Genomic DNA, 9640 nt, shown 5'->3' on the forward strand with positions numbered 1-9640 from the left:
AGCAAAAGAAAGGAGAAAGAGGAATTAAAATACTAATAAATGTAGATTATAGAAGAAATATGTAGTATATAGAAATTAGCTTAACAAAACGTGTTGGATTTATATGCAGAAAACATTAAAATTCTATATGAAAGCATGAAAAAAAATACATGCCCTGTTTTGTGGTAGAAAGGATCAGTAACTTATTTTAATTCATTAAAAAATATACAAAAAGGAGTTTTTTAAAGAATAAACTTTATTTAAAGCTGATTCTAAAATTTACATGAAAAAAATAAACAGCCAGAATGTGAATGAAGGGGAATAAATGCGCAGCCTAAAAGTGGAGAGCTATGTTTTATTTGGCGGGAGGACTCGAGCCGGGATGGCAGCCTCTCAGAGTGCTCTGAGGGACTGCTCCGAAGAGGCAGGGGAGGAGATGGGATATATAGGAGCTTTACAACAAAGACCAGGTAGTTGGAACAACAAAGACTGCTTGTTATCTAAAGAAAACCAGGCATCTCAAGTTAAAAGAATTTAGTGCTTTTCTATGTATGGGAGGAAGCAAAAATTTGGGCTCATTGAATTCATTCCTTTGACAAGCACCTAGCTATCTAGGGCCAGTGTCCTGTCCTGTCTTGTTCTGCGTCCCCTCAGAGGGCACCACTGTGAGTGGCTGCGGAGGATGAGCTGCAGGCTGGTCTTCACTGGTGGCGGCTGATGGCTTGATAGGTTCAACATTCTTTGTTTACTGATATTGAGACAGGAAGGGGGCAGGGGACAGCCATTCAAGGAATGATACAGCAATTAACATCAAAATGGTGGAAGATTCAACCTCCAGTAGGCCTTGAGGCTCAGGATGGCAGGAGATTTGACTTCTAGGAGATCTTAAGCTTCATTCTATGCCCATTGTAACATATGAGCACGGTGACTAACACGCCCACAGGTGCCTTGACAGCCACAAGGCTGGCCACAAGCGGTCAAAGAGCAGGAAATGGCCAACTTCCTGGGAATCCCAGCCCCTCCCCCAGACTAGTTAGACCGGTCCTTCTACTTATTAGCATACGAAGCCACTGAGCCCATAAAAACTGGCAACATGGCGCCTTATGGCCACTACCGCCCTCTCTCTCTTTCCCCCTTCGGAGACAGCCTGCACTCTGTCAATGGCGTGTGTACCTACTTTTAATCGAATCTGAGCACCCAACCCCGACACTTCATGGCCTTTCTCTTGCCTTTCGATGTATCTCTCTAAATAAATCTACCTGTACTTAACTGTGGCTCGCTCTTGAATTATTTCCTGCACGAAGCCAAGGACCCACACTTGGCGGGGCACATCCCAGGGGCTCAACCAAAGCCTGGGACACGGCCCTCCTCAAGACCCACATCCATTTTTCCTACATCAATATGGTTTGCAGTATTTTTTGTTCACATATCCCAACTAGCTATTAGAACATCTTTTAGGGGGGAAAGGGTATAGCTCAGTGGTAGAGCGCATGCTTGACATGCATGAGGTCCTGGGTTCAGTCCCCAGTCCCTCCATTAAAAAATAAATAAATAAATGCAATAAACCTAATTACTACCCCCCCCAAAAGAACATATTTACAGGTACATGCAGCCCTCCAATGCAAGACCACAATGAAACAGAAAAGAGTTACAAAGTAAAGCCAAATTCTACTGAGAGATGATACCTGATAAAAACGACACTGCCTGTCTGCCGAGGAAGATGAATTATGTATGAATGGTGCGAAACATCCAAGCAGCTTCCGGATAAAGGTATGTGTTTGTGTCTCCACCTGTGCTATAAAAATTCTGCATAGGAAAAAAATATAAATGCAGAAACAAAGTCCCCAAAGCACTAAACTGAAATATGGGAGGTTTTCTATAATCTGGAAGAGGAGAAAGTCCTTTTAAGCATAAAGAAAGAAAAGAAGAAATGCGGGGAGGAGAGAAGGGTAAGGAGGATGGAAAGAGGGAGGGACGGAGAGAGAAAGAAGAGGAGGAGGAGACATTGCATAAAATTAATCACCTCAGCATCACAAAAACATTCTTTAAAAAGTCAAAGTGCAAAGGGGGATGGTAGGGTGCATATGTAGCATGCACAAGGTCCTGGGTTCAATCCCCAGCACCTCCTCCAAAAATAAATAAACAGACTCAATTACCTCCCCCTCAAACACAAACAAAAATTTAAAAAGTCAAATAACAATCTATGAAAAAATGTGCTGCCTATGTCACAAATAGAGCTATTTTCCTGAATATATAAAGAAATCCCCAACCATCACATTGTTAAAGGAGCAAGAACTCATAGAAGAAAATGGAGAAGAGACATGAACAAAGAACTCAAGAAACCTCAAAGCCCCTAAATCACATAAAATGCTGTTCAGCACCATTTACAACAGGAGACACACACATTAACCCGCAGTGAAATTCCATATTCTCATTTATCAGATTGATAAAGCCAACAAGTTTGATAACAGGTTTAGGGAAAACCGGGAGAAGCAGGCCTGCTTGTGGGCATGCGAATGAACACAATATCTCACGAGGGCCTGCTGTCTTTACTGAAACTCAAAGGCACATGTCCGTCGACTCACAAAATTGATGTTAAAAATGTATCTTTAGACATTTTACAGATATGCAAAAGGACATTGTGCAAGGATATTAACTGCAGGGTTGCTTGTAATAGTAAAACAACGTAAGTGCTTAGCAGTGGAGGCAGGTTCACCAAATCACAACTGAGCTGCATGATAAAAAAAAAAAAAAAAAAAAAAAGTTACGCCAGCATTACAAAGAATAAACCAGGTCTGTATATCGTGACATAATAGGACCTCCAAGACATACTGTCAATCGATAGTCAAGATACAGGACAGCTTATGCCACTTGAATAAAATTCACATATGTAACATATGACTGTGTACGTGTAAAATTTAGCCGGAAAAATACAGAAGAAGCCACTAATAGTGTTTGTCTCTGGGGAAGGAAACTAGACGGGGTGAGGGATAGCTTTACTTTCCCCTGTATAACATTTTGCACTTTTAATATTTTGTTGCACATTACCTACTCAGAATTTCTTTTTAATTAAAAAGATAAACCAAAAACCAAATTAAATTCAAACTGTTTGTGTGGTTTTCTTCTAAGTAGGATGTGGCTGCTGGTGTCAAGCAGAGGGTGGAGGCTGAGAATAAGTTAATGCCGCTCTTCTCCTCCAGGCTAGACACATGTTTTATAAAGGCAACACATCTCAAGCTGAGAAGACCCTTTTGTTTACTTGCTTCTGAATTGAAAATGATGCCTTCAATTATCGCTCTAACTGTAAACACCATCAGCTGCTCTAAAAATATTTTCTGAGTAAATGCTACTTGTACCTTCTGGCATTTACTCAAGGCATCTTTTAAAGCAGCTGGGAATCTTGTTAGCAAGGCTCTGGATTAGCGAGTGATAGAACAAAACAGCAAAGCAAGTAGAGGCTCAAGGTCGGGAAACAGCACAAAGGAGAGAAACCAACTAACAAGAGAGGTTGTCATAAAGTCCCCCCTGGAACCAGCAAACTCGCACTGAGCATCCAAAATGGACAAGGCAGGTGCCACACATTTCAGGGAGTTCGATGATGAATATGGTAACTGCAAGGACCATGGGGGTAAGACGAAAAACAGACATAACTAGAATATTTCACAGAGCAAGAGAAAAATCACATCCCAATTGTAAATATTACACACACACGTACAAACCAAGCACAGATTGGGAGAAAATATGTGTAAATCCCATGTCAGATAAAGGACTTACATCCTGAGTATACAACAAACTCTCAAAACCCAGTAATAATGAAATAACCCAATTTTTAAACGGCAAAAGGCTTAAGCAGACCTTTGATCAAAGATGGACAATGGCAAATACATATATGAAAAGATGCTCAAGATCATTAGTCATCAGGGAAATACAACTTAAAACCACAATGAGATACCACCGTACGTTCATGCTAATGGAGAACAAAACAAAAATAAGACAAAACCTGAACATAGAGCTAGGGAGGAAGTGGAGTGACCGGAACTCTCACACACTGCTGGTGGGGATGCAAAATGGTACGGCCACTTTGGAAAAGAATCTGGCAGTTTTTAAAAAATGATTACTGTGGCCATTGCCATAGCTAACTTCTATTGAGCTCTTACTATGTTCAAGGTGGTGTGCCAAGCTCTCGTATACTGTCCCAGCTCCTGTTCATGAAGGCCACCCCCACCTTTTGAGCGGTTTCTTACAGCATTAAACATACATTTATCCTACAACCCAGAAATCTCATTCCTAGCTGTTTAGTCAAGTTAAAGGGAGATTATATTCACACAAAACCCTGACTTACATTTGAAGTGATCACTCTGGCTTCTGTGCTATGAATAGAGTGTGGCAGGGGTGAAGGGTCAAGGACAGAAGCAGGTGGACTGAACAGGGTGCTCGCATAATAATCCAGACGAGGGATGATGATGCTGCAGATCAGAGTGGGAGGAGTAAGAAGAGGAGAGGTCAGATTCTGGATATATTTTAAATATGGAACCAGGAGAATTTCCTAGTGGACTGAAGGTAAGATGTGAGAAAAAGAAGAGTGAGACGGTCGAAGAACGGAGTGACCCTTAATTGAAATGAGGACGACCCGGTGCAGCCGAGGGGAGGAGAGGAAGAATGGAAGTCCAGGTTTGGACGTGATGTGTTGAGTTTTCTCTCAGACATCCCGTGGAAGTGTTCAGGCGGCAACTGGATGTGAGTCTGGGGTTCAGGGGAGAGGAGGCATGGAGATACAAATTTGAAAACTAGTCTCATAGAGATAGTATTTAAAGCTTTGAGACCAGGTGAAATTACAAAGGGTGCAGACGGTGAAGAGAAGACCCAGGACTGACCATGGGGACCTCCAACCCTGTCCCTGCTCACAGTATCCGTGTCCAGGGTGACTGTGGGAGGGTCTGGTTCAGGGGCGGCAACTAGTGTCCAGGCTTAGTGCCGGCAGTCCCCCCACTCGATGTTCCTGGAGTGGGACCTCGGCTGTGGTTCTGGATAGCTTCCCTGTCCTTGTGTGCTTTCCTCTCCCTGGTTTTCCAGCCTTCCCATCTGTTATCCTTCTAATTAATTCCTTCCCTGTCTAAGTAAGCCAGAGCTTTTTTTGCTGCTTATAACCGAGAACCCTAAGTAAAGCCAAGTAATTCATCCAAGTTTATTTTGCTAGTAAATAGCGAGGCCAGGCTAGAAAAAAGCTATGTCTGCCGTCAAAGGAAAGGCTGGCTTTTAATCACTAGGCGTGTACTTACATACATCCCTTCAATTGTAGATGGCTAAATTTTAGGGTAAAATTCCCCAAATAAATATTTATTATTGTAATGTTATTCTGGTAGCAAACTGTTGTCACTTTTTTTATTGCAAAATGTTAAATTTTATTATTATAAACTTAAAACAAAAATAGATGATGCCATAATAACATGCAAGAAAAAAATTACAAAAAAACAAAGGAAAATAACACCAGAGGAAGGGAAGTAAAGTCTGGCTGAGGGAGGAGCTCCAGTGAGGATCCAGAGCACAAAGTGGTGGTGGATGCAGAGACAGCTCAGCCTGTTGGAGTAGCGATGCCTGAACTGGCTCTGGGTCTCCTTGAAGTGTCGGAGCAGGTGCAGAAGTAGCTGCAGGGGGAGGTGTAGTTTCTCCCAGCAGGGCTGGTGGAATCTGACCCGGCTCTGGGTCTCCTGCACGAGCAGGTGCAGCTTCTACTTGCAGCAATGGTGGTTTCCCAGCTCACCTCCAGGTCCTTGGGCTCTGGCTCCTCCTTAAGTTGTCCTTGGGGTTGTCACTTTTTAAGCTTCAGCATGAACGCACTAATTTGGTTTTCGAGATGTGATGAAATGATTTAAAATATGATTAATTTCTAGACATATCTGTATGTCTCAAATTATTTTACAGACAGGGTTATGATCTCTAAAATAGCATGGGACTTAAAGGAAATTCATGTACAATATCTGCTTGGCTGCTTTTTTATGTTTGTAGTAATGTAGGAATTTGCAATTTAATAGGATTTTATTTCAGATTTCTTTTTGTTATTCTGATGACCTAATTATCTGTCCTATTTACAGGGTGGCAGAATAATGAAGAGGGAAAAAGAAAGAAACCCTAGTTGATTGTTAAAATAATTGAGACACGGCGTGAAAAGTTAGTTATCTTTTTTCCTTTATGTACAAAGGATCTTTGGTTCTCGTGAAATATCCTATCATAAAATCTCAAAAGAGAAAAAGAGGTCCCTGTGCCTCTGTTACTCCCTTTGGTTATTAAAAAATAAATGTTATTAACTAAGTAAATGTTCATGGGTGCTGTGCAGAGGTGACATTTCCTTTGCACACCTTTCCTCCAGATCCACATGAGAGAACTCGGGCCATCTCAGGCGCCTCCCTTTAGGATGAAGAACAGCAGAACTGCTTCATCCATAACACACAGTGGCTCTAAACGGCACATCGACAACCTCGGATGGTTGGAAGTCTGTGTGCAGGGCCTGTTCAGGACACCGAGATGGCTAAGATGGAGAGGCCTATAACCCACAGGGGAAGCCGACAAGTTGCTAATAATTTGGTAAGACAGAATGAAACAAGTGCTCTATGAAAAGTTAGCACATGTTATTCTAAAGGAAGGAGCAAGCTGATCTCATAGGAGCGTTGTGGAAAATGGCAGGAGCGTGGGAGCCTTTATCCTGAGCCTTGACAGGAGTGGAGGAATTAAGGGGCTGTGTGTTTACTGACATGTTCCTTCACTCATGTATTCACTACTTTAACAAATGAATTCAGTGCCTGCTATGGGGCAGGCACCATCATATTCCCGGGGGGTGCAGTGATGGTGTAAGAGGAGACCCCCCAAAACGAACAGATATGCCTGTAGGCTGGGACAAGCACCCTCTAGAAATTAAAGCAGGGTGAGGGGATAAAGAGTGAGTTGGAGCGGGTGCTCGGATGGCATCTCAGAGGAAGTAACATTTGGGAAGAGGGCTGGGTGATGAGAGGAAGCACGTTGGGCAGACTTCCACGTGACAGTAAGGAAGTCGGGTGTAATTCCAAGTGAAGTGGAAAACACTTGAGGGTTTAAGAACTGTGGAATGATATGAATAGGTTCATTTGTTTAAAAAATGTCACTCAGGCTGCTGGGGAGAAGTGACTCCAGGGAGACAAAGAAGGAAACAGGAGGACCAGGCAGGAAGATGGGAGGGTCTCCATAGAGCCCGGGCTGGAGGTGCTGAGGTGGGTGCCAGACCAGGGTAGGGGAGGCGACGGTCAGAGCTGGGGACATGCTCTGGGAGAACGGGCAGTCAGAACTTGCTCAGGAATTAGATGTGGAGAGTAGGCGGTTAGCAGGGCATGAAGGTGGCTTCTGAGTTGAGGCGCTGGGCCAGTGGGAGGTGTCTTTGATGGGGATGGGGGGATGGAGAAGAAGCAGGTAGGAAATGAGTCAGTCAGGAGCTGGCAACACTGAACTACCACCGTAGACATCTGACTGCCTTCTGGGACATGCCTCAGGCAGGTGTTCCATTCCAGAGTTCCAGCAGAGCTCAGCCCCCCCAGCACCCCCAGCCATGATGCCAGACGCATAAGTGAAGCCATCCTGGACCCTCCAGACTTCTCCTAGATGAATGCCAGCAAGTGACTTCAGCTCACACATGGACCAGAAAACTTACCAGGCAAACCTTTCCTCAAGTAAGGACCTACGAACTCATAAGATACGATAGTGAAGTGTTTTAAGCCAGTGAAGATATGGATTTCTTCTCACATAGAAATCATTAGAACCATCTAGACTGTGAATCTGCTGGGGTGTTGGTCTCTGGCACGTGGGGCTGCCCACCACTTTTGTATTCATTTAGAGTAAGTCCATTTCAGAAAGTGTCCTTTCCAACCCCAATTCCATTCTTTATTATCTAAGAATAGGAATTGTTGCAGCACAAATTTTTCCTGCTGTTGAAAACAGGGAACGCTCGCCCCACACCATCGTCAGGGTCCCATTCGGGAGCGTAATTTACGATCCTTTTTTTTCCCCGTTGTTAAGCTTTGGGTTGGGTTTTTTACTTGACAGATGGTCCTCTCTGGAGTCAGTTTCATATTTCCTTTCTGTGACTCATTTAATAAAAAACTAGGAAGGAGTACATGGAAATAATTCGCCTGGTTCACAATCACTCATTCACCGCGGCTTCCTGAGCCATGACTCATTTAGCTGCACATACAAATATCATAAAACTCCCTATTAGTCAGCATTCTGTGTGCCTGAGTGTAAGGAAGAAGGCTCCTCACTCCACTCAAAAGAGTGAAAATCTCCTTTTCTTTTCACTTTACCAGATTTTAGGTAATTTTCAATTTGTAGACGAAAGCATATCCTTGGGAACTGAGAGAGTATCTAGTCCGTTTTCCACTCCTCTTGCTACACCTGAAGCACATGTAGCAGAAGCAGCGGCGAATCAGCAGGATGAAGAACGATTCCACGCAGATTCAGCCCCACCTTCGGGCCACGAGGAGAGGTACTGACATACCTGCGTGGCGGCCCTGAGTTTCCAGAAGGGTTAATAACACTCCAGCGAACACATGGGTGACAAGACCCGGTACTGAGCCCCAGCCGCTCTGACTCTCATGTTGAGGTTTCCATCACTGCACTGTCACATCTCTCAAAGCCTGAAAGGAGGTGGAGCAGCACGATTCGAGGGCATTTTTCCCCTAGCCTGTTGGCGAAAGGTGTCTCCACACTGATTTTTGGATAAATCCCTTGCTGCATGTCTTCTCTCTCATCCAAGTGCTGATGGGAGACAACCATGCTGTTCTCGACCCACTGGTGGCATGTACTGCACAGTATTGTAAGTGCTGGCTTGTTTCCAAGTGCCTCACAGCCTTGTGGCATCTCATCCATTTATTGTTATGTTAACTATTCTTTCACTGCATGCACACTACGGACACGGTCTCTGAATGTTTGTGAATGGATACACAAATCTATCAATAACCTGCTGTTCCTTAGGGCAGTGGTTGGTGGGAAAGACGTGGCTCATGGACCAGCATTCTGAAAAAGGGTTCAATTGACCCCCTCTTCCATCCCTGGCAGAGGGACAACTCAAACGCTTGAAACTTAGTGCTCAGGAAAGGCTGACTCCATTTTTAATTCCAATTATTGACTAGTGATTGATGCTTGCTCTGAGCTAGACTCACACGATCATACGAAGATAATGCAACAGGAGCCACACCCCTGGACTTCCGAATTCTGATGTTCTTCTTGGCCAGCATGTCTGTCTATACTCTCTCCTAAGTGACCTCATCTAATCCCATGACTTAGAAAAACCGTCCATATGCTGAAAACGCTTACATATATATTCCTCACATAGGAGTCTTTTATGGTTTCCTGACTCCTGCATCCAAGAGGTTACGTGGGAGAATGTCCGAATGACTCACAGCAGGAGCATGAAGGAAGGAGAGATGGCTTCCAAATCGGAGGGGAGGTTCAGATCAAAGATGATTTCATAGAGGAGAACAGGACATTGAAGATACAATTTCAAAAGTTAGGAAAACGGAGAAGATGGTATCCCAGGAGCAAAAAAAACCCACAGAGCAAATTAGACAAATCTAGTGGAGTTTCACAAAACCTGTGGGTGCAGGAAAGGACGCATTGGGAAGAAGACCAGACAGGTGAG

The 9640-nt window shown here is 43.8% G+C and overlaps 1 non-coding gene across 1 annotated transcript; it reads left to right on the plus strand.

Annotated features, from left to right (window-relative positions):
- Window positions 1-1436: 1436 nt before the first annotated feature.
- TRNAV-GAC (transfer RNA valine (anticodon GAC)) lies at window positions 1437-1515 on the plus strand. The gene has a single exon. It is a non-coding gene; the product is annotated as a tRNA-Val (tRNA).
- The last annotated feature ends 8125 nt before the right edge of the window (window positions 1516-9640 follow it).

Source organism: Camelus bactrianus, chromosome 19 (genome assembly GCF_048773025.1).
Source record: "Camelus bactrianus isolate YW-2024 breed Bactrian camel chromosome 19, ASM4877302v1, whole genome shotgun sequence".
Lineage (NCBI taxonomy): Eukaryota > Metazoa > Chordata > Mammalia > Artiodactyla > Camelidae > Camelus > Camelus bactrianus.